This window comes from Bos grunniens, chromosome 14 (genome assembly GCF_055505025.1).
Source record: "Bos grunniens cultivar Pamir isolate PY7600 chromosome 14, Bosgru_T2T1.0, whole genome shotgun sequence".
Classification (NCBI taxonomy): Eukaryota; Metazoa; Chordata; class Mammalia; order Artiodactyla; family Bovidae; genus Bos; species Bos grunniens.
In genome coordinates this window covers 28,366,542-28,394,519 of record NC_141178.1, presented here as the reverse complement: position 1 = coordinate 28,394,519, position 27,978 = coordinate 28,366,542, and the positions used below count along the sequence as shown (strand labels likewise).

Sequence of the window (27,978 nt, the reverse complement as noted above, 5' to 3'; positions counted from 1 at the left end):
CCCTCCCAGCATCAGAGTCTTTTCCAGTGAGTCAACTCTTCGCATGAGGTGGCCAAAGTACTGGAGTTTCAGCTTTAGCATCATTCCCTCCAAAGAAATCCCAGGGCTGATCTCCTTCAGAATGGACTGGTTGGATCTCCTTGCAGTCCAAGGGACTTTCATCTACAGTTAATTTGCACTCAAACTTTTTTCTATATAGATAGGTAGAGTACAAATAGATAACAGGCATTCATCCATTAATCTTTGGTGTGGAATCACTTTCTCTGTTTGACAAAAATAATTGTCTCCTCTTCCTTTACCAATCCATCTATATCTTTCCTAAAGCATGTATTTGATGGTCATGAGTAATGCAATAAAAAAATAGTCTTTAAAAATATCATCAGTATTAATACTTCATTTTGGAAAATGCATTATATTTCTATTACTTTTTCTCTGCATTCTCATGATAGCATTTTTCTTCCTTCAACAACATATTCTTTTCTTAAGCAATACCAATTAGAGAATTCTATAGCCCTATTTGGTCTTTTAAAAATACATCAGGTTATTCTTTGGCTTAAAAAGCATTCAGTGATTCCCAGGGCACTCAAAATAAATGCCAAACTCCTCTCCAGTTTCTCAAACCTCACAGCATGCTATTCCTACTTTTCAAACACTAATTTTTAATTATCCCAAACTTCCTTCAGTTTCCAGAACTCACTTTGCTCATTCCAAACTCTGCCTTCTATCCATATTCAATTTGCCTTGAACAATTTTCCCTTATTCCACCATACGATCAGCTCCTACTCATCATTTAGGACTGAGCATAGAAGTCATTTTTTTTTTGCTAGTGAGGCCTTAAAAAGACAACATATTGTGAAATAGATCTCTTGTGTTGCTTTGTAACATAGCATCCTCCTTGTGCCTTCATAACAGTTCAGTTCAGTTCAGTCACTTAGTCGTGTCCACCGCTTTGCAACCACATGAACCACAGCATGCCAGGCCTCCCGATCCATCACCAACTCCTGGAGTTTACCCAAACCCATGTCCATTGAGTCGGTGATGCCATCCAACCATCTCATCCTCTGTTGTCCCATTTTCCTCCCGCCCTCAATCTTTCCCAGCATCAGGGTCTTTTCCAGTGAGTCAGCTCTTCACATCAGGTGGCCAAAGTATTGGAGTTTCAACTTCAACATCAGTCCCTCCAATGAACACCCAGGACTGATTTCCTTTAAGATGGACTGGTTGGATCTCCTTGCAGTCCAAGGGACTCTCAAGAGTCTTCTCCAACACCACAGTTCAAAAGCATCAATTCTTCAGTGCTCAGCTCTCTTTATAGTCCAATTCTCACATCCATACATGACTGGAAAAACCATAGCCTTGACTAGACAGAACTTTGTTGACAAAGTAATGTCTATGCTTTTTAATATGTTGTGTAGGTTGGTCATAACTTTCCTTCCAAGGAGCAAGTGTCTTTTAATTTCATGGCTGCAATCACCATTTGCAGTGATTTTGGAGCCCCCCAAAATAAAGTCAGCCACTGTTGCCACTGTTTCCCCATCTATTTGTCATGAATTGATGGGACCGGATGCCATGATATTAGTTTTCTGAATGCTGAGTTTTAAGCCAACTTTTTCACTCTCCTCTTTCACTTTCATCAAAAGGCTCTTTAGTTCTTCTTCACTTTCTGCCATAAGGATGATGTCATCTGCATATCTGAGGTTATTGATATTTCTCCCAGCAATCTTGATTCCAGCTTGTGCTTCTTCCAGCCCAGCGTTTCTCATGATGTACTCTGTATAGCAGTTAAATAAGCAAGGTGACAATATACGGTTTGACGTACTCCTTTTCCTATTTGGAACCAGTCTGTTGTTCAGTGTCCAGTTCTCACTGTTGCTTCCTGACCTGCATACAGGTTTCTCAAGAAGCAGGTCATTTACCACAGTTTTAATTCAATTTCTAGTTTGCCTTTATAGCTCTCTTCATTTAGATTATAAATATCATGGGATATCATACCAGGGTTATCTAGGTTGATGCCTAACCTCTGAGGGACACTTTTGGCTATAAGTCAAATGTCTAAGTGAATGCATCTGTAATTTAGGAAGGAGATGTAGGAAACGTGAGTTCGAACCTTCGATGAGGAAGATCCCCTAGAGGAGGAGATGGGAACCCACTGGAGTATTCTTGGCTGGAGAATCCCATGGACAGAGGAGCCTGGCAGGCTACAGTCCATAGGTTCACGAAGAGTCAGACACAGCTGAAATGACTGAGCATTGGCGCATATATATATATATATATATATATATATATGATATATATGGCATTAATTCACTGTATGTTTGAATTAAATCCAAGTGTAATCACTTATTAAAGTGTGGAAATAACTTAAATAATTGTATATGTCTCCATTTTGTTATTTGCTGGCAGCTTTTAAGGTTCACCTTCCCTTTTGCCTTTTTGTCCCACATCAGGGCAAGCTGATTAAAAAAAAAAAAAAAAAAATTCCAGGTGCTCCACTCTGACCTTTGCAGCTAGTAAGAGATTCAAGGCACATGTGTAAATACTCATCCTAGTTCCATCTCCGAACCAACATAATAACTTCAAGCTAGACTTCTCTCCTTGCTCTCTCAAACCATTTTTGGACCTTCCCTGCACTCCCCTGCCAAAAAAAAAAAAAAAAAAAAAGCCTTATTATATGAGTAACAAAACTTTTCATTCTCTCTTGCTGCTTGCATGGCACTATAAATCTTAATATACAAACCAAATTTTTGATGGGGGTCCACCCTGCCTTTTCAGGGTGGTTTACAACAGGTACAGTAGCAGAGGAGTTCCCAAATATTCTTGGTTAAGGATGCTCTTAGTGCTTCAGCAATACTTTTCATGCCATTATTGCTGCTGCTGCTAAGTCAATTCAGTCGTGTCTGACTCTGTGAGACCCCATAGATGGCAGCCCACCAGACTCCCCCGTCCCCAGGATTCTCCAGGCAAGAACACTGGAGTGGGTTGCCATTTCCTTCTCCAGTGCATGAAAGTGAAAAGTGAAAGTGAAGTCGCTCAGTCATGTCTGACTCCCAGCAACCCCATGGACTGCAGCCCACCAGGCTCCCCCGTCCATGGGGTTTGCCAGGCAAGAGTACTGGAGTGGGTTGCCATTGCCATTACTAATTCCCTACAAAAAATTCTAACAGTGCTATTTATTAAATAGTGAACATTTATTAATGTTTTTATTATGTTATATATATAATGTTAATAAATTTATTAATAAGTGTAAGTATTTATATCATGACAACTTAGTAACTATTTGGAAAAAAATACATATAAATGAAAGTAGTTTGTAAAACAGTGTCCAAGAGATGTTATTGGGTTTCCCTTGAAAAATATAAAATATCTGAGAGTGCCTCTTTGAGTTCCTTGGGGCATCCTGGGAAATGTGAAAAATATGACAATAGTAGATGCATACAGAGAAGGCAATGGCACCCCACTCCAGTACTCTTGCCTGGAAAATCCCATGGGCAGATGAGCCTGGTAGGCTGCAGTCCATGGGGTCGAGAAGAGTCAGACACGACTGAGAGACTTCACTTTCACTTTTCACTTTCATGCATTGGAGAAGGAAATGGCAACCCACTGCAGTGTTCTTGCCTGGAGAATCTCGAGGACATGGGAGCCTGGTGGGGTGCCATCTATGGGGTCGCACAGAGTCAGACACAACTGAAGCAACTTAGAAGCAGCATGATGTCCTCAGTCTACCTGATTCAGCCTAACTGAGACTGTCATTTCCATGGGTGTTACCAGTGTCATATCTCAAGCTTTGTGCCTTAATGTTAGTTTGCATTTGTACCTGAGGATTTCTTCCTAAGCCATTGAATGCCACTTAGACCACAGATAGCTGCAACCTAGAAATTAAGGGAAATTGATACCTATGATGGTAAACCTCAACCAAGGAGAATGGAGGTTCGATAAAAACCCTGGACTTCCTATTCTTGGGCGACGTAAGTCTGAGGCATATTTCACAGAGTTCCTAGGGGGATTCACAGAGTTCCTAAGGACTGGAGTCTTAGTTGTCCATTACAAAAGTTAGTTCAATAAAACAATTAACATTTTTCTTCTCTTCCTGTCTCATCACTCCACTGCCTCAACTGTGCTTCCTGAGATAAACTTCCAAGTAAGCTACCACCAGCACACAAGTTTTTATCTCAGGAAAGGTTCTAAATGTTCTAAATCTTGTAGACATGAAGCAAAAGGACTTCATTCTGGTGTTGTCATGTAGCTCCTTCCAAATTCCTGTGCACATTATAACAAATCATATGTATTTTAAGTGCCAGGTTATCACTCTTGGGTTCTTCCTTTTATATATTCAATGGATCTTAATAAGTGTTATACTGTGATATAGTAAGAAATATATATTTGATCACTCCCAGTTGCTCTGATGGAGCATCACTCAGAAATACTGAGTAATGAAGGTGAAAAGAGTGTCTTTTGTTATTCATAAAATTTACTTTTAAATCACACTTGAGTTTATGTTCATCAGGTGACTCTTGGTAGACCCTTAGATAGCTTCAGGATGGAGTCTGGTTGGCAGAAGAAATGATCTAGTGATTTGAGGGTTGGAACTTTCAGCCCCACTCACAACCCCCAGAGAAGGGAGAGAGACTGGGGGTTGAGTTAATCACCAGTGATGAATGATCTAATTAATTGTACCTACTTAATGGAACCTCCCTAGAAACACTTAAGGGATTTGGAAAACTTTCAGGGTGGTGAACACATAAGGATTAAGATGCCCGGAGAGTGGCCCGTCTAGAGAGAACATGGGAGCTCTACACCCCTTACCCATATCTTGCCCTTTGCATCGCTTTCATTTGACTGTTCTGAGTTGTGGTTTTATAAACAGGGAGTAGCAAATACAGTTGGGCTTCCCGGGTGGTGCAGTGATAAGGAATGCACCTGCTGATACAGGAGACACAAGAGACATATGTTCAATCCCCAGGTCAGGAAGATCTGATGGAGTAGGAGATGCAACCCACTCTAGTGTTCTTGCCTGGAAAATTCTATGGACGAGGAGCCTGACAGGTTACAGTCCATGGGATTGCAAAGAGCAGACATGACTGAGCAGCTGAACATGTACACACTGAAAATGCAGTGTTTTGCTGAATTCTGTGAGCTCTTACAGCAAATTATTGACCCTGAGGAGGGGATCATGGCAACCACTGATTTTGTACCAAATTGGACAGGGTGAACGTAACCTAGAAATCTACTACCTGTGATTGACCTCTGAAGTGGCATTGGGGGAGGCAGTCCTGTGTGATTGAGCTTTTCAACTGTGAAGTCTGTAGTAATTTCAGGTAGTTTCAGAATTGAATTAAAATATAGGACACCCAGTTGGTGTCCACAAAGAGTTGAAGAAATTCTTGTGGGAAATCCACCCATTTGGTGTCAGAGTGTTGTGAGTAAAGAAATAGTTTTTTCTTTTAACAGTTATCAATGTAAGTCTTATTTTCTTATTTATAAATTGGCAGTGACTGAATTTAGCTTATCAGATTGTTGGAGGAGAGGAAAATAGTAAAGCAGCTAGTATAGTAGCTGATACGTTAATTACTCAATGTACATTAGCTCTTATTGTTAAGTGAATATGACTTAGAAGCAGTCTTTTAGTTTCCATTTGTACAACTTACCATTATATGAACTGCACATGATGCATTCAACATATTTTCTGGCCACTTTCTAATTTGGTGTGTGTGTGTGTGTGCTTAGTCACCCAGTCATGTCCGACTGTGACCCCATGGACTGTAGCCCGCCAGGCTCCTCTGTCCATGGGGATTCTCCAGGCAAGAATACTAGAGTGGGTTCCCATACCCTCCTACAGGAGATATTCCCAACCCAGGGATCAAACCCAGGTCTCCCACATTGCAGGGTTATTCTTTACCATCTGAGCCACCAGGGAAGTCCATTTGGTAGGGCTGCTTATAAGGTGGTGGCATTTTTGTTTCAATGAATCATTTAATTGATTCAGGCTGATAAAAAATTCTCTAACATATCATATATAATCACAGTGAAAAGTATAAAACAATAATGTAGACCATGAATCTGATCTAGTAACAGCAATGCTATTCCTGTCCTTCTTTCAAAATGGAGGTTCTGAGTGGAAAATAATTGCTAACAAACAGAATTATGAAGACTTTGTCTGGGGCACATATTCAATAAAAAGAAAGAAGAAAAGTAAAGTGAAAGACAGGTTTAGCATATAAAGAACTGCAGTAACACAAAGTAGGAGTACAATATTTCTTTTATAAATAATAATATACTTAAACTTATTCAGAAATTGGCTAAGAGATTTGAAACAACTGCCCTGACATTTTATAATTCATTTTAATTGTCCAGAAATTTCAAGCCATTGGGGCAAAGGTTTGTATTATTTTTTCGCTTGATTTATCTAAATAATTATCTCAATTTTCCACTTCATTTTCCACATGTCAATATAACCTTGAGCTATTTCTTTAAGGGGCTGTTTGACGTAGTATGGCTTTTGTCTGCCTTTTAAACCAGAATGTGCCACATTTGGCTTTCCACAGTAGTAAGTGAAGTGAAGCTTTAAGAATTAGGCCGTTAATATAAGTAAGTCTGAAAAATATACTTAGCCAAGCTGGGTAACTGACAAATTTCCATTGTATTTTATCACAATTCAATGGAGGTGGCTTTAGATTTGAGTATCATACATCAGGCTTTCTTTCAAACATTTTCGTCCTCTTGGTTACTTCTTGAGACTCTTATTTAAATGAAAATATACTGTAAGATGTAATAACCAATGCTTTTTAGTAAGAGCATTTACTTATTTTGTTTTGATTTGAAGATGTACGTGGCTTTACATCTGAACGATGTCTTAGGGTTTTCAAGTAGTTTCACGTGCAGTAACTGATATATTTCTGTCATTTTTCTTTGAGGTATTTGGTGGAGCAGACACTAATGGTAATGATTTTCTAGCTCAAAATTGCTTATTCACTTCTAGGCATAATGTTAATTGTGATAGAATGTTTAATCATCCCCAGCCTTTTCTTTCTTACTGTTATAGAATCACATAGAATCACATACCCAGGCTCTTTACAATTTGACATCAGAGTGCCTCTGACTCTATATAACACAGAATGTATTTCCACGTCTCATTCATATTGCCCTTGGCTATATGATTAGTTTTGGCCAGTATAATGTTAAACAGTGTGAGGCAAATAGAAGCTTTAGGTGTGCATGGGCGATTAAACTTGGCTTCCTCTACTTCTGCCATCTTACATTTCTGTTATTTCCATGAGAAGAGCATAGTCTTGCTGCCAGGTCCAGAATGAGATATGTAGAGAAGAACTGTACCAGACTCACAGCTGGGAACCAGTTTGGACCTACCCACTGAACAGAGAACAAGAAAAATAAACATTTGTTGTTGTAAATGACAAGGTTTGAGTGTTATTTGCTATTTACCTTTAATACATTAGAAACCTGACTAATATTGATATATTAAGATTGGCACATCGGTGACAGTGTATGCATTGATATTATGAGACTCAAACCCTTTCCTCAGCTGATCATACTAGATATGGAAACCTCAGTACAAGTGAGTCTGAGCACCACAGAAGACAACAAGAAAGTTGGTTCTGGCATGTAAAAGTGATACATTATAAAGGCCAACACCTTGCCTGTTCATCAGACAGCACTGTACACATTTCAGCCACACAAAATCAAGAAACCCATGCAATAAGAAATACTTGCAATTTGAAGAAGAAAGTCTAAAAGAATTAACTATTACCAATTGAGGAGTTTTGCTTTTGATAAAAATCATGTAAAGTTCTTTCCATCTTTCTCCCACCAAACACAACTAAAAACCCTAGACATTAAATGTAAAACAAGCATGAAATTCTGAAAATTCCATAAAAAGCAAGGAAGAAGTCAGAATTTTACCTCTACTCAGTTTTGAGACTATTTCCCCTCAAGATATCAGTAAGATGCATTAATGACAAACTCCTAACCTTCCGGTCAAAGGGGTACCATTGAAGGCTGAATGAAAGCCAGAACTCCCAATTCCACCTAGCCATAACAAAGAGCATTTTTTGGTGTGTCTACAAAGGCTGAGTAGGGGACTCTGGACTTCCAGTCCTCCTGGAAAATGAGGCAGCATTCTCCCTTCCCCCAGCAGGAATGCTCCCAGAGAAGACTAGCTGAAACTGAAGCTTTAAATAAGTACCAGAATCTCATTATATAATACTCCCATATGTCCAGGCTTCAACAAAGTATTGTCATACAAAGAATCATAAAGATCTCAAAATGAGTTAAAAATTACAATCAATACAGGCCACACCAGGATGATAAAGATGTTAGAATTATCTGGCAAAGATTTTAAAATATCCATGATAAAAATGCTGAATGAGGAATTACAAAAAATTCCTGAAATGAATGAAAAATATAGTCTCAGCAAAGAGATAGTCTTAACAATATACCATAATTGATAAAAATTAGAAACTCAGTGTATTAGCCCAATACAAGAATGGCAGAAATAGAGGGAAAAAAATCTGAAAATAAGACAACAGAAATTACCCAATATGGACAAACAAAAGGAAAAAGACCAAAAACAAAGTGAGTTGAGCCACAAATACCAGTGGAACTATAAAAAAAGTCTTAAGATTTGTGTCACTGGAAGTCCCAGAAAGAGAGCAGAAAGAGGGTTTGGCTATACAAATTATTCAGAAAGAATTAATGAATGGAAGTATTCCAAATTGGGCAAAACATTTAAACATTAAGATTCAAGGAAGTTGAGCAAACTCAAGGAAAAACTTAAAGAAATCAACATCAAGAAACATCATAGTCAAAATTCATAGAACTAAAGACAAAAGATAAAAATGTGGTATAATACAGAGGATGAAAAAAGCCAAAGAATCAGTTATTTCATTTCAGTTCAGGAAGACAGGATGGCACCTGAGCAAGAGAGATAGAGAGCAACCATTTCAGGGAGCCGCAGGACGACATTTTGGTGAACAGAACAGGAAGGGATGAAATAGACTACAAGAAAAGGTGGTATGTTTGAGACATGGAAAAACTAAATATTATAATAATGTTCTAAAATGTAAGAAACAAAGAGATTATTAGAAACTCATGTAAAATCAAACTTTATTAAAAATATGAAGACACTAGTCCAAATTAGAGTAGGAAGATGGTTTTGAGAAAACGGAGATTGGAATGAATCCCAAACATCAGACATAATGAGTAGTAAACTGTGAAATACTAGCATGTGAAGAAGGCATTTCTTTATTCATCTGTAAACTAAAAAGGGATATTAAAAATATATATGGTAAACTGTATCCTCCTATGAAGGAGAATATATGCATCGTTTTCTGTGCCATTTCAGATTATAATTTTTAAAAGTATCCGATTTGATGTGAGGAATTCTTTGTTGAATGCTATCGGTACTAGCATTGGAAAGATAAAGAATTGTTATTGTGTTCTTCCTCCCCCAACATTGCACAATGTAATTATGCAGGCATAGTAATACACATGCAATTTATTGATATTAACTTGTTGGGGGTTTTTTTGGTGTGTGATTATAAATGTTTTTCATCTTGAGATCACATCACACTCTCAAAGATTACTAAGGACTCAAAAACTTTTGTTAATGTATGTTATAGCTATTGACATTAACCAAATTACAAATTTAAAGTGATACATTTAAAAATATTTATTATACATGTTTCAATGCCATTCTCCTTCGATGCAGGATATAGGATGCTTAGGGCTGGTGCACTGGGATGACCCAGAGGGATGGTACTGGGAGGGAGGTGGGAAGGGGGTTCAGGATGGGGAACACGTGTACACCCGTGGTGGATTCATGTAGATGTATGGAAAAACCAATACAATATTGTAAAGTAATTAGCCTCCAATTAAAATAAATAAATTTAAATTAAAAATAAAATAAAATAAAATTGATTCACAAGAAAAAAATAAAAATAAATATATTTATTAAATAATCTCAATATCACAGTAACAATAATGTCCTATGTATCAACAGAAATTTAGATACTTCATAAAAATGACTATTTTTACAAAATGTTTAGTGAGAAAAGTAATATTATTTTGCATTTTTACTTATCCCTATGGTGTTTGGATGAGTAGATGGCAGCTGTAATCTTCTGCCTGCCTCTGCATTATGTATTTGTAATATTTTGGTGGAAGTATATTGTTAGTTCACAGATCTCCTAGAGAGGTTCCCAGTGGTAATCTGAAACCACCCCAATATTCACAGAGTCATGGAGAGGTAGAAGAAAGAAGCACACCCCTCCAGACTGGTAGGTGGCAGGTTTAGCAAGCAAAGGAACTTACAAAGCTTATCTTGGGCAGCTGCAGTTCAGTTCAGTCTCTCAGTGGTGTCAGACTCTTTGAGACCTGATGAACGCCAGGCCTCCCTGTCCATCACCAACTCCTGGAGTTCACCCAAACCCATGTCCATTGAGTCAGTGATGCCATCCAACCATCTCATCCTCTATCATCCCCTTCTTCTTCTGCCCTCAGTCTTTCCCAGCATCAGGGTCTTTTCAAATGAGTAAGCTCTTCGCATCAGGTGGCCAAAGTATTGGAGTTTCAGCTTCAACATCAGTCCTTCCAATGAACACCCAGGACTGATCTCCTTTAGAAAGGATTGGTTGGATCTCCTGGCAGTCCAAGGGACTCTCAAGAGTCTTCTCCAACACCACAGTTCAAAAGCATCAATTCTTTGGTGCTCAGCTTTCTTTATAGTCCGACTCTCACATCCATACATGACCACTGGAAAAACCATAGCCTTGACTAGATGGACCTTTGCTGACAAACTAATGTCTCTGCTTTTTAATATTCTGTCCAGGTTGGTCATAATTTTCCTTCCAAGGAGCAAGCGTGTTTTAATATCACGGCTGCAGTGACCATCTGCAGTGATTTTGGAGCCCAGAAAAATAAAGTCAGCCACTTTTCCACTGTTTCCCCATCTGTTTGCCATGAAGTGATGGGACCAGATGCCATGATCTTCGTTTTCTGAATGTTGAGGTTTAAGCCAACTTTTTCACTCTCCTCTTTCACTTTCATCAATAGGCTCTTTAGTTCTTTTTCACTTTCTGCCATAAGGGTGGTGTCATCTGCATATCTGTGGTTATTGATATTTCTCCCAGCAATCTTGATTCCAGCTTGTGCTTCTTCCAGCCCAGTGTTTCTCATGATGTTTTGTGCATATAAGTTAAATAAGCAGGGTGGCAATGTACAGCCTTGACGTACTCCTTTTCCTATTTGGAACCAGTCTATTGTTTCATGTCCAGTTCTAACTGTTGCTTCCTGACCTGCATACAAATTGCTCAAGAGGCAGATCAGGTGGTCTGGTATTCCCATCTCTTTCAGAATTTTTCACAGTTTATTGTGATCCACACGGTCAAAGGCTTTGGCATAGTCAATAAGCATAAATAGATGTTTTTCTGGAACTCTCTTGCTTTTTCCATGATCCAGCAGATGTTGGCTATTTGATCTCTGGTTCCTCTGCCTTTTCTAAAACCAGCTTGAACATCTGGAAGTTCATGGTTCACATATTGCTGAAGCCTGGTTGGAGAATTTTGAGCATTACTTTACTAGCATGTGAGATGAGTGCAATTGTGTGGTAGTTTGAGCAGTCTTTGGCATTGCCTTTCTTTGGGATTGGAATGAAAACTGACCTTTCCAGTCCTGGAAAAGTGGCCACTGCTGAGTTTTCCAAATTTGCTGGCATATTGAGTGCAGCCCTTTCACAGCATCATCTTTCAGGATTTGAAATAGTTCAACTGGAATTCCATCACCTCCAAGATGAATAGAATTCTGCACCTGTTCCCCAGAATCTTAATAGTTTATATAGAAGCCTTGACTGGGTTTAGTCAGATACCCAATCCAATAACCTCAACAGCACATTTCTATTTCAAGGCTCTATCCTGGAAGCAGCTTCTGGGCAAGGAGAAGGCAAGCTGAACACACATGCCAAGGACAGGGGAAGGGGTGGAGAGCTTCCCATTGCCCACAGTCTTGCTCACAGGTCAGTTCGTAGGCACATTTTTTTAATACCCTCCTCCAACTTATATGAAGACAAGTTAGTGTCAAACATATACAGTTTCAAAAGAGAGCAGTATTTTGATAGTCTCTTTATATAACTGTAGATAGTCTTCTTTGACATGATGCCAAAAAATCAAAAATAATTGATAATTTCTTAAATGATAGTGGCATCAATGAGTTTGAAACCACATAAGTGAACTTTGCTGTTATGTTGCACAAAAATCTATTTTGTGTTCCATTCTTTGAGTGAATCTTTTATCCACACATAGTTTGTAGTGTCATGCATAGATCATTTAGAAAATTATGATTCTTTGACTATGTAGTCTTCCAAATGTTAACATGCTACATTTTACAATATCCCCTCTACTCCTTAATATCACCACTAATTTCATCATAAAACTAAATATGGGGATGCTCTAAAATTCATAGTAATATATATGTTTTCCAAAATTCTGATTTTCACTTGAAAGCTGAAATTTCATTTTGACAACTAATACCATGGTTATGCTTGGAGTTATAAGCTCACTTCATTAATTTTTTAGAAAACATCTGCCAAATACTAATATTCAAATAGCCACAGTTGGTGGGTTAATCATTCTTTCGAGCAAAAATGGTGTTCCATGAAAAAAAAAAAAAAAACCACTCACAATTGAAACAACCACATACATGATTTTCCTTGATACAATTCAGTATGAAGCAGAGGTGCTTTGTGCACATTTCTCATCTTGTCACACAGAATTTTAAAAGAGGTATTTTCTTGTTGAGATTTTAATACAATGAATATTTTTGATTGTTTCATCAAAAAGTCTTAAACTGATCTCTTTTTTTTTTACCTTTTTTTGTTTATCTTTTATTGAAGGATAATTGCTTTACAGAATTTTGCTATTTGCTGTCAAACCTCAACATGAACTTATCTTTTTAAATTTAATTTGATTTGATTTTTTTTACTGCTAGTATATGGAATCAAGAATACAGTAGCTACTAGTATAGTTTTCCTCTGCTTTGCCTTGTGCTAAGGCACCTACTATTACCACTGTCCATTAATGCTTTCAAACAATCAGTGCAAATATCACTACAGTGAAAAAAGACAAACATAATAACATCTTAGTATGATTCTGCAAATAGTTTTAACCTTATGCTTCACCTGAAATATCTCAGATCCCCTCAGAGGTCTTTGTAACACATTTTAAGGTTTGTCTATGTTAAATCACTGATTAATTAAACATTCATTTTGTAAGTAATATCAAATTATCTCTTTTGTGCCCCTCTTACTAGTCTTTTTTTAATTATATTTTTGGCTGCACCATGCAACTTGAGAGATCTTAGTTCTTGATCAGGGATTGAATCCATGGCCTTGGCAGAGATTGAACCCAGGCCCTAGCACAGAGTCCTAATCCCTGGACCACCAAGGAACTGTTTGCCAGCCTTGAGTAACCAAAAGAATCTCAAATTCACATAGAATAATTTACTGTCCTCCTTTGACCCAGAATAAAGGACATGATACAAGAAAAGCCAAACACAGAGCGATCCCTCTAGGTACAGTAACTGCTGCAAATGATTAGGAATTTGACATAAGCCAAATTAATACAGATAAATCAGTCTTCTGCTAATACTTTTCAAACTGAAAGAAAGCACACGCTCTTTTCCCTTAAGTTATGAGAATTCTTCTACACAGATGAGTATAGCTGGTTATAACTGATACGAAAGAACTAGAGATAATAAGGCAATTCACAAACAGACAAAAGGAAATGGAGAGTCAAAGATAGCAAATCCAGATTCTGTTTCAATCACTCAATCCAGAGGACTTTGGGACCTGGTCTAGGATTTTTATTTTCTTTTTTTAAGTTAAATCCTCTTTATTAGTTATATTGATTTGACTTCTATCGTTGTTCAGTCGCTTAGTTGTGTCTGACTCTTTGCGACCCCATGGACTCTTTGCATGCCAGGCTTCCCTGTCCTTCACCATCTCCCAGAGCTTGCTCAAACTCATCCATTTAGTCAGTGATGCCACCCAGCCATTTCATCCTCTGTTGTCCCCTTCTTCTCCTGCCTTCAATTTTTCCCAGTATCAGGGTCTTTTCTAATGAGTCAGCTCTTCGCATCAGGTGGCCAAGGTACTGGAGTTTCAGCTTCAGCATCAGTCCTTCCAATGAATGTTCAGTACTGATTTCCTTTAGGATGGACTGGTTGGATCTCCTTGCAGTCCAAGGGACTCTCAAGAATCATCCCCAACACCACAATTCAAAAGCATCAATTCTTTGGTGCTCAGCCTTCTTTACAGTCCAACTCTCACATCCATACCTGACTACTGGAAAAACCATAGCTTTGACTAGATGAACCTTTGTTGACAAAGTAATGTCTCTGCTTTTTAATATCCTGTCTAGGTTTGTCAAAGCTTTTCTTCCAAGGAGCAAATGTCTTTTAATTTTGTGGCTACAGTCCCCATCTTCAGTGATTTGTATTATTTATAACCAAATTTCTTCACTAATACACCTGGGAAGAAGATTGGATTCTTGGTTAGCAGGAATTTTATGACATTTCCCAAAATGGCCATATTATTTTCCAGACTACAACAGATTCTACAGGTTCTATTTAATCTGAAAAATTAGCCAGTCTTAAAGAGAGTTATTCCCAGAAATCAAAAGAAAAAAATATATATTCCATAAGAATAAACCTAGATATATACATTAAATATGTTTCTTCACCAATTCTGTGAGTTCTAACAAGCTGAAACCATAATCTATATAAAATGAGAATACCTCTTCTTTGTAAAGTAAAAAGGGAAATCATGGTAAGAAGAAATCTTAATTTAACTCTGTAATTGACTTAACACTTTTTTAAAATTTGAACTGTTTTTTTTTTTTTCTTTTTTTAATTGGAGGCTAATTACTTTACAATATTGTGGTGAGTGTTGCCATACATTCACGTAAATCAGCCATGGGTGTGTATGTGTTCCCCATCCTGACCCTTCCTCCCACCTCCCTCCCCATCCCATCCCTCAGGGTCATCCCAGTGCACCAGCCCTGAACACCCTGCCTCATGCATCAAACCTGGACTGGCGATCTATTTCACATATGATAATATACATGTTTCAATGCTATTCTCTCAAATCATCCCACCCTCACCTTCTCCCACAGAGTCCAACAGTCTTTTCTTTACATCTGTGTCTCTTTTGCTGTCTCGCATACAGGGTCATCATTACCATCTTTCTAAATTCCATATATACGCGTTAATATACTGTATTGGTGTTTTTATTTCTGACTTACTTTGCTCTGTATAATAGGCTCCAGTTTCATCCACCTCATTAGAATGGATTCAAATGCATTCTTTTTAATAGCTGAGTAATATTCCTTTGTGTATATGTACCACAGTTTTCTTATCCATTTGTCTACTGATGGACATCTAGGTTGCTTCCATGTCCTGGCTATTATAAAGAGTGCTGCGATGAACATTGGAGTACACGTGTCTCTTTCAATTCTGGTTTCCTCAGTGTGTATGCTCAGCAGTGGGATTGCTGAATCGTATGGCAGTTCTATTTCCAGTTTTTTAAGGAATCTCCACACTGTTCTCCATAGTGGCTGAACTAGTTTGCATTCCCACCAACAGTGTAACAGGATTGCTTTTTCTCTGCACCCTGTCCACCATTTATTGTTTGTAGACTTTTTGATAGCAGCCATTCTGACCTGCGTGAGATGGTACCTCATTGTGGTTTTGATTTGCCTTTCTCTGATAATGAGTGATGTTGAGCATCTTTTTCATATGTTTGTTAGCCATTTGGATGTCTTCTTTGGAGAAATGTCTGTTTAGTTCTTTGGCCTTTTTTGATTGGGTCGCTTATTTTTCTGGCACTGAGTTGCAGAAGTTGCTTGTATATTTTTGAGATTAGTTGTTTGTCAGTTGCTTCATTTGCTGTTATTTTCTCCCATTCTGAAGACTATCTTTTCACCTTGCTTATAGTTTCCTTCATTGTGCAAAAGCTTTTAAGTTTAATAAGGTCCCATTTATTTATTTTTGCTTTTAAGAAAGACTCTGGTTAACATGATTTCACAGAACTGAAGCCTTATTCCAAAAAATTGATAATATGTTAAATGTGTTAATTTTAGAAATATTTAGTTTTATCTTTGCATTTGCACTATAATCATTCTGTATTATGATTACATTTGCTAATGTTTTCTTAAAAAGGAGAATTAAAGAATTATAAAAAGCATGTCAATTAATATAATAATCACAGAATTAAAATTTTTTCTGTCTAGATGCAAAAGGTTATTATTACTGTAAGCCTTAAACTACTGCCATAAATAACTTACTTTTGAGGAAAAATGTCAATTTGAGGATAATATATTTTGAAAGTGTGCTCAATAGGTACATTATGTGAAAGTAGTTCAGATCAGTTCAGTTCAGTCACTCAGTTGTGTCCGACTCTTTGCAACCCCATGAATAGCAGCACGCTAGGCCTCCCTGTCCATCACCAACTCCCGGAGTTCACCCAGACTCATGTCCATTGAGTCAGTGATGCCATCCAGCCATCTCATCCTCTGTCATCCCCTTCTCCTCCTGCCCCCAATCCCTCCCAGCATCAGAGTCCTTTTCAATGAGTCAACTCTTGGCATGAGGTAGCCAAAGTACTGGAGTTTCAGCTTTAGCATCATTCCTTCCAAAGAAATCCCAGGGCTGATCTCCTTCAGAATTGGTTGGATATCCTTGCAGTCCAAGGGACTCTCAAGAGTCTTCTCCAACACCACAGTTCAAAAGCATCAATTCTTTGGCACTCAGCCTTCTTTACAGTCCAACTCTAACATCCATACATGACCACAGGAAAAACCATAGCCTTGACAAGATGGACCTTTGTTGGCAAAGTAATGTCTCTGCTTTTGAATATGCTATCTAGGTTGGTCATAACTTTTCTTCCAAGGAGTAAACGTCTTTTAATTTCATGGCTGCAGTCACCATCTTCAGTGATTTTGGAGCCAAAAAAAAAATAAAGTCCGACACTGTTTCCACTGTTTCCCCATCTATTTCCCATGAAGTGGTGGGACCGGATGCCATGATCTTCATTTTCTGAATGTTGAGCTTTAAGTCAACTTTTTCACTCTCCTCTTTCACTTTCATCAAGAGGCTATTTAGTTCCTCTTCACTTTCTGCCATAAGGGTGGTGTCATCTGCATATCTGAGGTTATTGATATTTCTCCCGGCAATCTTGATTCCAGCTTCTGCTTCCTCCAGCCCAGTGTTTCTCATGATGTACTCTGCATAGAAGTTAAATAAGCAGAGTGACAATATTTAGCCTTGATATACACCTTTTCCTATTTGGAACCAGTCTGTTGTTCCATGTCCAGTTCTAACTGTTCCTTCCTGATCTGCATTCAAATTTCTCAAGAGGCAGATCAAGTGGTCTGGTATTCCCATCTCTTTCAGAATTTTCCACAGTTTATTTTGATCCACACAGTCAAAGCTTTGGCATAGTCAATAAAGCAGAAATAGATGTTTTTCTGGAACTCTCTTGCTTTTTCCATGTTCCAGCAGATGTTGGCAATTTGATCTCTGGTTTCTCTGCCTTTTCTAAAACCAGCTTGAACATCAGGAAGTTCATGGTTCATTCATGTATTGCTGAAGCCTGGCTTGGAGAATTTTGAGCATTACTTTACTAGTGTGTGAGATGAGTGCAATTGTGCAGTAGTTTGAGCATTCTTTGGCACTGACTTTCTTTGCGATTGGAATGAAAACTGACCTTTTCCAGTCCTGTGGCCACTGCTGAGTTTTCCAAATTTGCTGGCATATTGAGTGCAGCACTTTCACAGCATCATCTTTCAGGATTTGGAATAGTTCAACTGGAATTCCATCACCTCCACTAGCTTTGTTCGTAGTGATGCTTTCTAAGGCCTACTTGACTTCACATTCCAGGGTGTCTGGCTCTAGGTCAGTGATCACACCATCGTGATTATCTGGGTTGTGAAGATCTTTTTTGTACAGTTCTGTGTATTCTTGCCATCTCTTCTTAATATCTTCTGCTTCTGTTAGATCCATACCATTTCTGTCCTTTATCAAGCCCATCTTTGCATGAAATGCTCCCTAGGTATCTCTAATTTTCTTGACGAGATCTCTAGTCTTTCCTATTCTGTTGTTTTTCTCTATATCTTTGCACTGATCGTGAGGAAGGCTTTCTTATCTCTTCTTGCTATTCTTTGGAACTCTGCATTCAGATGCTTATATCTTTCCTTTTCTCCTTTGCTTTTCGCTTCTCTTCTTTTCACAGCTGTTTGTAAGGCCTCCCCAGACATTCATTTTGCTTTTTTACATTTCTTTTCTATGGGAATGGTCTTGATCCTTGTCTCCTGTACAATGTCACAAACCTCATTCCATAGTTCATCAGGCACTCTATCTATCAGATCTAGGCCCTTAAATCTATTTCTCACTTCCACTGTATAATCATAAGGGATTTGATTTAGGTCATACCTGAATGGTCTAGTGGTTTTCCCTACTTTCTTCAATTTAAGTCTGAATTTGACAAAAAGGAGTTCATGATCTGAGCCACAGTCAGCTCCTGGTCTTGTTTTTGCTGACTGTATAGAGCTTCTCCATCTTTAGCTGCAAAGAATATAATCAGTCTGATTTCAGTGTTGACAATCTGATGATGTCCATGTGTAGAGTCTTCTCTTTTGTTGTTGGAAGAGGGTGTTTGTTGTGACCAGTGCATTTTCTTGGCAAAACTCTATTAGTCCTTGCCCTACTTCATTCTGTATTCCAAGGCCAAATTTACCTATTACTCCAGGTGTTTCTTGACTTCCTACTTTTGCATTCCAGTCCCCTATAATGAAAAGGACATCCTTTTTAGATGTTAGTTCTAAGTCACCTTTTAATCTTAACTTTTCAACATCTAAATTGTAGAAATCTCTGGTTGGTTTGTATTGAACTTATGAATGAGAGACTATTCCATTTGATTCCCTTTTAAAATCTCAGATGAAGTTATTAAAATATATAGAATAGTTTAATTTTGAAGTATGTAAATAGATCTTCCCAACCAAGGGCTTGAACCCGGGTCTCCTGCACTGTAGACAGACGCTTTACCGTCTGAGCCACCAGGGAAGACTACGTAATTGGATAAGTTTTACCAAATCTCCTTTTTGAGAAAAATATTTAGTACAATACTTTAAAATATAATTGATCACAAATAATAAATTGAAGAAAGTAGGGAAAACCACTAGAACATTCAGCTATGACCTAAATCAAATCCCTTATGATTATACAGTGGAAGTGAGAAACAGATTTAAGGGACTAGATCTGATAGATAGAGTGCCTAATGAACTATGGAAGGAGGTTCATGACATTTTAGAGGAGACTGGGATCAAGACCATCCCCATGGAAAAGAAATGCAAAAAAGCAAAATGGCTGTCTGGGGAGGCCTTACAAATAGCTGTGAAAAGAAGAGAAGCGAAAAGCAAAGGAGAAAAGGAAAGATATAAACATCTGAATGCAGAGTTCCAAAGAATAGCAAGAAGAGATAAGAAAGCCTTCCTCAGTGATCAATGCAAAGAAATAGAGGAAAACAACAGAATGGGAAAGACTAGAGATCTCTTCAAAAAAATTAGAGATACCCAGGGAGCATTTCATGCAAAGATGGGCTCGACAAAGGACAGAAATGGTATGGACCCAACAAAAGCAGAAGATATTAAGAAAGGTGGCAAGAATACACAGAAGAACTGTACAAAAAAGATCTTCACAACCCAGATAATCACGATGGTGTGATCACTGACCTAGAGCCAGACATCCTGGAATGTGAAGTCAAGTGGGCCATAGAAAGTGTCACTACGAGCAAAGCTAGTGGAGGTGATGGAATTCCAGTTGAGCTATTTCAAATCCTGAAAGATGATGCTGTGAAAGTGCTGCACTCAATATGCCAGCAAATCTGGAAAACTCAGCAGTGGCCACAGGACTGGAAAAGGTCAGTTTTCATTCTAATCCCAAAGAAAGGCAATGCCAAAGCATGCTCAAACTACCGCACAATTGCACTCATCTCACACGCTAATAAAGTAATGCTCAAAATTCTCCAAGCCAGGCTTCAGCAGTATGTGAACCATGAACTTCCAGATGTTCAAGCTGGTTTTAGAAAAGGCAGAGGAACCAGAGATCAAATTGCCAACATCCGCTTGATCGTGTAAAAAGCAAGAGAGTTCCAGAAAAACATCTATTTCTGCTTTATTGACCATGCCAAAGCTTTTGACTGTGTGGATCACAATAAACTGTGGAAAATTCTGAAAGAGATGGGAATAACAGACCACCTGATCTGCCTCTTGAGAAACTTGTATGCAGGTCAGGAAGCAACAGTAAGAACTGGACATGGAACAACAGACTGCTTCCAAATAGGAAAAGGAATACGTCAAGGCTGTATATTGTCACCCTGCTTATTTAACTTCTATGTAGGGTACATCATGAGAAACGCTGGGCTGGAGGAAGCAGAAGCTGGAATCAAGATTGCCGGAAGAAATATCAATAACCTCAGATATGCAGATGACACCACCCTTATGGCAGAAAGTGAAGAGGAATTCAAAAGCCTCTTGAGGAAGGTGAAGCGAAGAGTGAAAAAGTTGTCTTAAAACTCTGCATTCCGAAAATGAAGATCATGGCATCTGGTCCCATCACTTGATGGGAAATAGATGGGGAAACAGTGGAAACAGTGTCAGACTTTATTTTTCTGGGCTCCAAAATCACTGCAGATGGTGACTAAAGCCATGAAATTAAAAGATGCTTACTCCTTGGAAGGAAAGTTATTACCAACCTAGATAGCATATTCAAAAGCAGAGACATTACTTTGCCAACAAAGGACCGGCTAGTCAAGGCTATGGTTTTTCCAGTGGTCATGTATGGATGTGAGAGTTGGACTGTGAAGAAGGCTGAGTGCCAAAGAATTGATGCTTTTGATCTGTGGCGTTGGAGAAGACTCTTGAGAGTCCCTTGGACTGCAAGGAGATCCAACCAGTCCATTCTGAAGGAGATCAGCCCTGGGATTTCTTTGGAAGGAATGATGCTAAAGCTGAAACTCCAGTACTTTGGCCGCCTCATGTGAAGTGTTGACTCATTGGTAAAGACTCTGATGCTGGGAGGGATTGAGGGCAGGAGGAGAAGGGGACGACAGAGGATGAGATGGCTGGATGGCATCACCGACTTGACGGTCGTGAGTCTGAGTGTTCTTTGGGAGTTGGTGATGGACAGAGAGGCTTGGCGTGCTGCGATCATGGGGTCACAAAGATTCGGACATGCCTGATCGACTGAACTGAACTGAACTGAACTGAATAGTATATTCTTAAATTGTTTTTTGCTCCATTAAGATAATCAAAAAGATACGTTAAGAGCCCAAAGTGTGAATGATTTTTGTGGTCATTAAATAACAAGATAAGACATTAATGTTATTTTATAAATAATTAATATTTTAACATTCTGTAGAAATTGCAAAAATATTTTTTCTTGAAAAAGAGTTCCATACTTTCATATTTTGTGAAATCAGAGATATGCTAGGAAAAGCACATTTTTTTAAAGACAGAGCTCTAAGTGAAATGTTGGTGCCTTCCTGAGAAGTTTTGAAGAATTACCTAGGCTTTCGTCTTACTTGTAAACAGTTTAATCCTATTGTGTATTGCTTTTAAGATTTGTTAGGCTGGATCAAAGCAACTTTTATTCTTAGGCTAATTATTGTTCACCATCCAGACCTTCTTGAATACTCTATTCAATGTACCTTAAATTATAAGAGTTTTTAATTTGATTGGTGAAACAGGCACTTTTTCATGCCTTACATGAGTTCCAGTCACTCTTCCCTCTGCTCTTTTTTAGGAGATTCTGTCTCTGGTCATGGGTAACTTCCTTTTATGCTATGATTAATATTCTGCCAAATTTTTTAAGGGTGACCTGTGCATATTTCCCGGATTCAGCTGTCTTCTCCCCAGTACTACATTCTGTAAATTGCAGTTATATTGATCTTGCCAAACTCTCATCTCCATCTGCTTAACTGCCAGACTTCATGTAGGCTTCTTCTCCCTGTTATGGTCTGCAGTCTCTGTAATGGTCTGCAGGCCTGTAATGGACTGAATGTTTGTGTTCCCCCAAAATTCATATATTGAAGCCCTAACTCCTAGTATTATTGTGGTTAAAGATAAGACTTAGGACTCAGCAGGAGGTGATAAAGATTAAATGAGGTCATAAGTTCTTGTTTAGTTACTAAGTCATGTTTGACTCTTTGTGACCACATGGACTGCAGCATACCAGGCTTCCTTGTCCTTCACTATCTCCCAGAGTTTGCTCAAATTCATGTTTATTGAATCTATGATGTGATCCAACCATCTCATCCTCTGTTGTCCCCTTCTGCTCCTGCCTTCAGTCTTTCACAGTATCATGGTCTTTTCCAATGAGTCAGTTCTTTATATCAGTTCAGTTCATTTCAGTCGCTCAGTCGTGTCCAACTCTTTGCGACCGCATGAATCGCAGCACACCAGGCCTCCCTGTCCATCACCATCTCCCGGAGTTCACTCAAACTCATATCCATCGAGTTGGTGATGCCATCCAACCATCTCATCCTCTGTCATCCCCTTTTCCTCCTGCCTCCAATCCATCACAGAATCAGAGTCTTTTCCAATCAGTCAATTCTTCACATAAGGTGGCCAAAGTACTGGAGTTTCAGCTTTAGCATCATTCCTTCCAAGGAACACCAGGGCTGATCTCCTTCAGAATGGACTGGTTGGATCTCCTTTCAGTCCAAGGGACTCTCAAGAGTCTTCTCCAACACCACAGTTCAAAAGCATCAATTCTTTGGCTCTCAGCTTTCTTCACAGTCCAATTCTCACATCCATATATGACCACTGGAAAAACCATAGCCTTGACTAGACGGATCTTTGTTGGCAAACTAGTGTCTCTGCTTTTCAATATGCTGTCTAGGTTGACCATAACTTTTCTTCCAAGGAGTAAGTGTCTTTTAATTTCATGGCTTCATATCAGGTGGCCAAAATATTGGAGCCTCAACTTCAGCGTCAGTCCTTCCAATGAATACTCAGGACTGATTTACTTTAGGGTACTGGTTTGATCTCCTTGCAGTCCAAGGGATTCACAAGCGTCTTGTCCAACACCACAGTTCAGAAGTATCAATTCTTAGCTGCTCAGCTTTCTTTATGGTCCAACTCTCACATCCATGCATGACTACTGGGAAAACAATGGATCTGATTATATGAACCTTTGTTTGCAAAGAGATGTCTCTGATTTTTAATACTCTGTCTAGGTTTGTCATAGGGTTTTTCCCAAGGAGCAAGCGTCTTTTAATTTCATGCCTGCAGTCACCATCCACAGTGATTCTTGAGCCCCCCAAAATCAAGTCTGTCACTGTTTCCATTTTTTCCCTATCCATATGCCATGAAGTATTGGGACCAGATGCCATGACGTATTGGGACCAGATGCCATGATAGTCATTTTTTGAATCCTGAGTTTTAAGCCAGCTTTTTAACTCCTCTTTCACCTTCATCAAGAGCCTCTTTAGTTCCTCTTCACTTTTGCGTAAGAGTAGTATCATCTGCATATCTGAGGTTATTGATATTTCTCCCAGCTCTAATCTGAAATAGCTGGTGCCCTTTTAAGAAAGGGAACAGATACTGTAGCTTTCTGACTCTTACCATGCAAGAGCACAATAGAAGGTGGCTGTCTGCCAGCCAGGGAGAGAGTCCTCGTCAAAAATAAAACCGGCCAGCACCTGATCTTAGACTTCACAGCCTCAAGAACTATGAGAAATTTCTGTTGTTTAAACCACCCAGTCTGTGGTATTTTTTTTGTAGCAGCCTAAGTAAAGTACTGGGGAAACCATAGGACTCAGCTCATTTTTTTTTTCCCTTATCTGAGGGAATGCTATTCTTTGTTGCCTGATATCCAGTGTCTTGAAAACCATTGTTTCAGGCATTTTTTTCTGTATTTATTTTTCCAAGAAGGAGATTAAATCTGGGCCTTGTTACCGCATCTTGGTAGAGGCATTACTCTTCCCAGGATGCAATTGATTAGTGTTTCATGGTTACCTGTTTCCAACCTCTCACTTCTAACCTATCTATGTCTTCTTTTACTTAAGAGATTTCTTACAGATAGCATACACTTAGGTCTTTTTTTTTTTTCTCCCATTCAGGTAAGTATGAGTACATATGATATGATTATTGAGGTAATTTGATTTACTTCTATCATTTTATTATTTTTGATTTGACCTATTTTTGTTTCCATATTTCTTTTTATCAGTTGTATATATTTTAGTATTGCATTTTTATTTCTCTATCATCTATTAGTTTATTTTGCTTCAGGGAGATTATATCCTCAAGACTGTGTAGTCTACTAGTATTAATATATTACAATTTCTAGAAAAAATGCATAAATTCTACAGAATTAGGTACTTTGCCACACTCCATTTGCTAATATCACCCAGGGTATTATATCTACTTACTTGAAAACACATTAGATGATAGTGTTTTTGTTTTCATCATTTAAATTAATTTTTGCCACTTCAACTAAAATGTTGAAGTCTCATAACCATATTCTTTTACTCCCACTTTGCATATTTGACACATGTATCTACAAACTAAAAACCACTTTGCTTTCAAAAGTAAGATTTTTAAACTTAAGAGGAGAAAGATATTCTTCTACATTTACTCAGACTTCACATTTCTCTTGCTCTTCCTCTTACTTGAATTTCAGACTTTCCCTGTGGTATCATTTCCTTCATATCAAAAATATTTCTTTTAGAGCAGGTCTGATGGTGACACATTCTTTGAATTTCCTTTCATCTGAGAATTAATTTTTCTGGGCTGGTGGGGTTGTTTTTTTTTTTTTTTTCCTTTTGCTGCTTTAGAGATGATATTGCCCTGCTTTCTGGCTTCCATGATTTCTGATGAAAAGTCCATAGTATTCAAAAGGTTATTCCTTATATGTAATTTTAGTCCTTGTATGTAACATGTAATTTTTCTCTAGCATCTTTCTAGGTTTTTAATTATCTTTGTTTTAATCAGTTTGATTACCATGTATTTGGACATGTTTTTCTTTAAACTCAATCTGTTTTGGGTTAAATTAACTTCTTGAATCTGTAAATGTTCAGATAGTTCACCAAATTTGGGAAATACTAAACCATTATTTCTTTATGTATATTTGTCTCCACGGTCTTTTTCTCCTCTCCTTCTAAGACTCAAGTGACATGATAGATGATAGTCACACATGTGTGAATATGGTGCAATAAAGCTTTTTTTTTTTTCTTTCTGTCTCTCTTTTTTTAACCAGACTGGCAGGGAGTTAGACTTGGCCCATGAGGTTTAGCTTGTCAAGAGTCTTCTCTTGATAGACATATTTGTTTTAACAGGGCTTCGCTCCAGTTAGGTTCAGATGACAAATTATGTCTTGCCTTCTGTAGTCCGTAATCCCAATGTTTTTTCAGCTGTCAAAACCTTTGTTCAGCTGTTTTGAGTCTTTTCCTCACATATGATATTCAGGAATAAGTCTGAATTTGGGTCACTTGCTTAAATCTTAGCCCATTTCTCAAAGTCTTTGCTGTACTTTTTGGGTCTTCCCAAACTGTACAAAAGTTTGGTAGAAATGTAAACAGAAGTTTAGTTCTGTAGCTATACTTCTTTGGGTCTGTCCTTTTTATACTTCAGCACAGAGATAAGCCCAGAACATGTGCAGGTTTCCATGCTCATTTATAGAAATAGGAGATATCTTCCAGCTCTCGTCTCTCTAGGATTTCCATAATCTCGGGTTGAAGATTTTTCCCTGATCCTTTGGCCCTAATGCTGGTTTTAATTTATCTTTTTAAGCTTTAGCTGACTATGCCACCACCCCTGTGGCAAAAGTTTTTAACTGAGGTTATCAAGTTTGGGATCCAATCTTCAAGAGTGAAGACAGAAAATTTAGGAAATTTATCCCCCTTACATGTTGCATCTCCAGGCTTAACTACCCTCTCAAATCCATCTCTTTTCTTTACCTTTTAGATATCTTCCATAGTTACTTTCTGTGTTTTGTACAGTTTTTAGATGTAGTAAGTAGGAGAGATAGATTGTTGTATGCTTACTACATCTTTGCTTATACAAGCAAACAAATTGAATCTTAAAGATGAAAGATAATTTCCCAATCAGTTCCAGTGCTGGTGATAAGATATGTGAGCTGGAAATTTTTAGACTGTTATGCAAGTCCTCCTTATTTCCAATTCTGGAGAATTTGGTTAAACCAAGGGGACATTTTGAATATTGCCACAATAGCAAGAACCAATTTGGGGGAGAAATCATTTTAGGGACTATATGGGATAATACAAGGAATTCTACTAGCACAAAAATTCTTTGTAGAAGGAGGCCAGCCCTAAGAAAAGTCATCTGACTTTGGATGTTACTTAGACACTTTTATGTTTTAACCACATGATTGCATATATCACGCAAGCACACAGACCAGTATGCAGTTAATTAATAAAAGCTAGTGGACGGAGGAGCCTGCACTCCATGGGGTCGCTGGGAGTCGAACATGACTGAATGACTTCACTTTCACTTTTCACTTTCATGCATTGGAGAAGGAAATGGCAACCCACTCCAGTGTTCTTGCCTGGAGAATTCCAGGGATGGGGGAGCCTGGTGGGCTGCCGTCTGTGGGGTCACACAGATTCGGACATGACTGAAGCAACTCAGCAGCAGCAACAGCAGCAGCAGTGTTAAAAATAGATGATTGGATTAGAGTATAAGGGATTTTTTTAACCCTAAAAGAAAACTGGAAGAAATTGCCCTTTCTCTCTCTCTCTCTCTCTATCTCTCTCAAAATTATATATATATATATATATATATATATATATGGAGGAAAAGGGAAATATAAGATATACAAAGATTATCCTAAGTCAATCTGGTCATTCATAATTCAGAGATTCTTATTGGTAGGTGTCAAATATCTCCACATAATTAAAGGTAAATGAGAGCTGTGCATTTTTTCTCCTGTTATTCTATTACCAAGAAACAGGTTATAATAAAACTTGTTTAAGAGATTTGAAAAAGAAATAAAACTATCTGTGTTAATAGAGGACATAATAAGCCAGGGAGAAATATAATAAGGAATCTACTTAAAACAACTACTACTAATTCATGGAGATAGCAAATTTGGGAAATAAGGACCAATTTAACATTAATTTTTTCTCATATTATCAACAAACATAAGGATTTGACATTATAAACAATATAATTTACAAGGTATCCAAAAGTAAATCATGCATTCACAAAATACTTAGAAAAAATGAACAAGATATGTGTCAGACCTATACACTGAAAAATTTAAAATATTTCTGAGAGAAATTAAATAACCAGAGAAATTTATTGTGTTCATTGACCAAAAGACACAAAAATTATTAAGATGAAATCTATTCCTAAACTGATGTGAAGATGTAATGCATTCCAAACAAAAATATCAAAGGTTTGTTTATTTTCCTAGAATTAAAGAAGCATGGTCTAAAATGTATGCATAAATTCATATGACCTACATTATCCAAAACAATTTTGAAAAAGAACAAAGTAGAGGGACTTACACTTAAGTATTTTCAAGATAATTTTAATCTACAGTAATGAAGACAGAGTTGTATTGGTGAAGGAATAAATGTTCAGATCAATAGAACATGAGATATATACTGCACATGTTTTAATTATGCACCTGAAATATTTTCCACCGTTTCTCTTGGAAGTGTGTATATCCAGGAATTCAAGGATGGTGCAACATCAAAAACATCCCTTGATATAATTTATCACATCATAAACTATAGAAATGTTATTATTTTTGCATGTAAACAAAATGCATGTGGGACAGTTCAAAATACAAATGTAATATAAGGACTTTAAAAATATAAAAAATAAATTGAAATTTTCTTTGTTGTGTCAATGCTGTCTACCAAAAACTAAATCAGATGTCATGTTTAATGGC

General features: G+C 37.9%; 1 long non-coding RNA gene across 5 annotated transcripts in view; it reads left to right on the top strand.

Moving 5' to 3' along the window:
- Positions 1 to 27,978, top strand: part of LOC147359235 (uncharacterized) — a 366,162-nt gene that overhangs the window by 49,636 nt on the left and 288,548 nt on the right. The window lies entirely within an intron of this gene.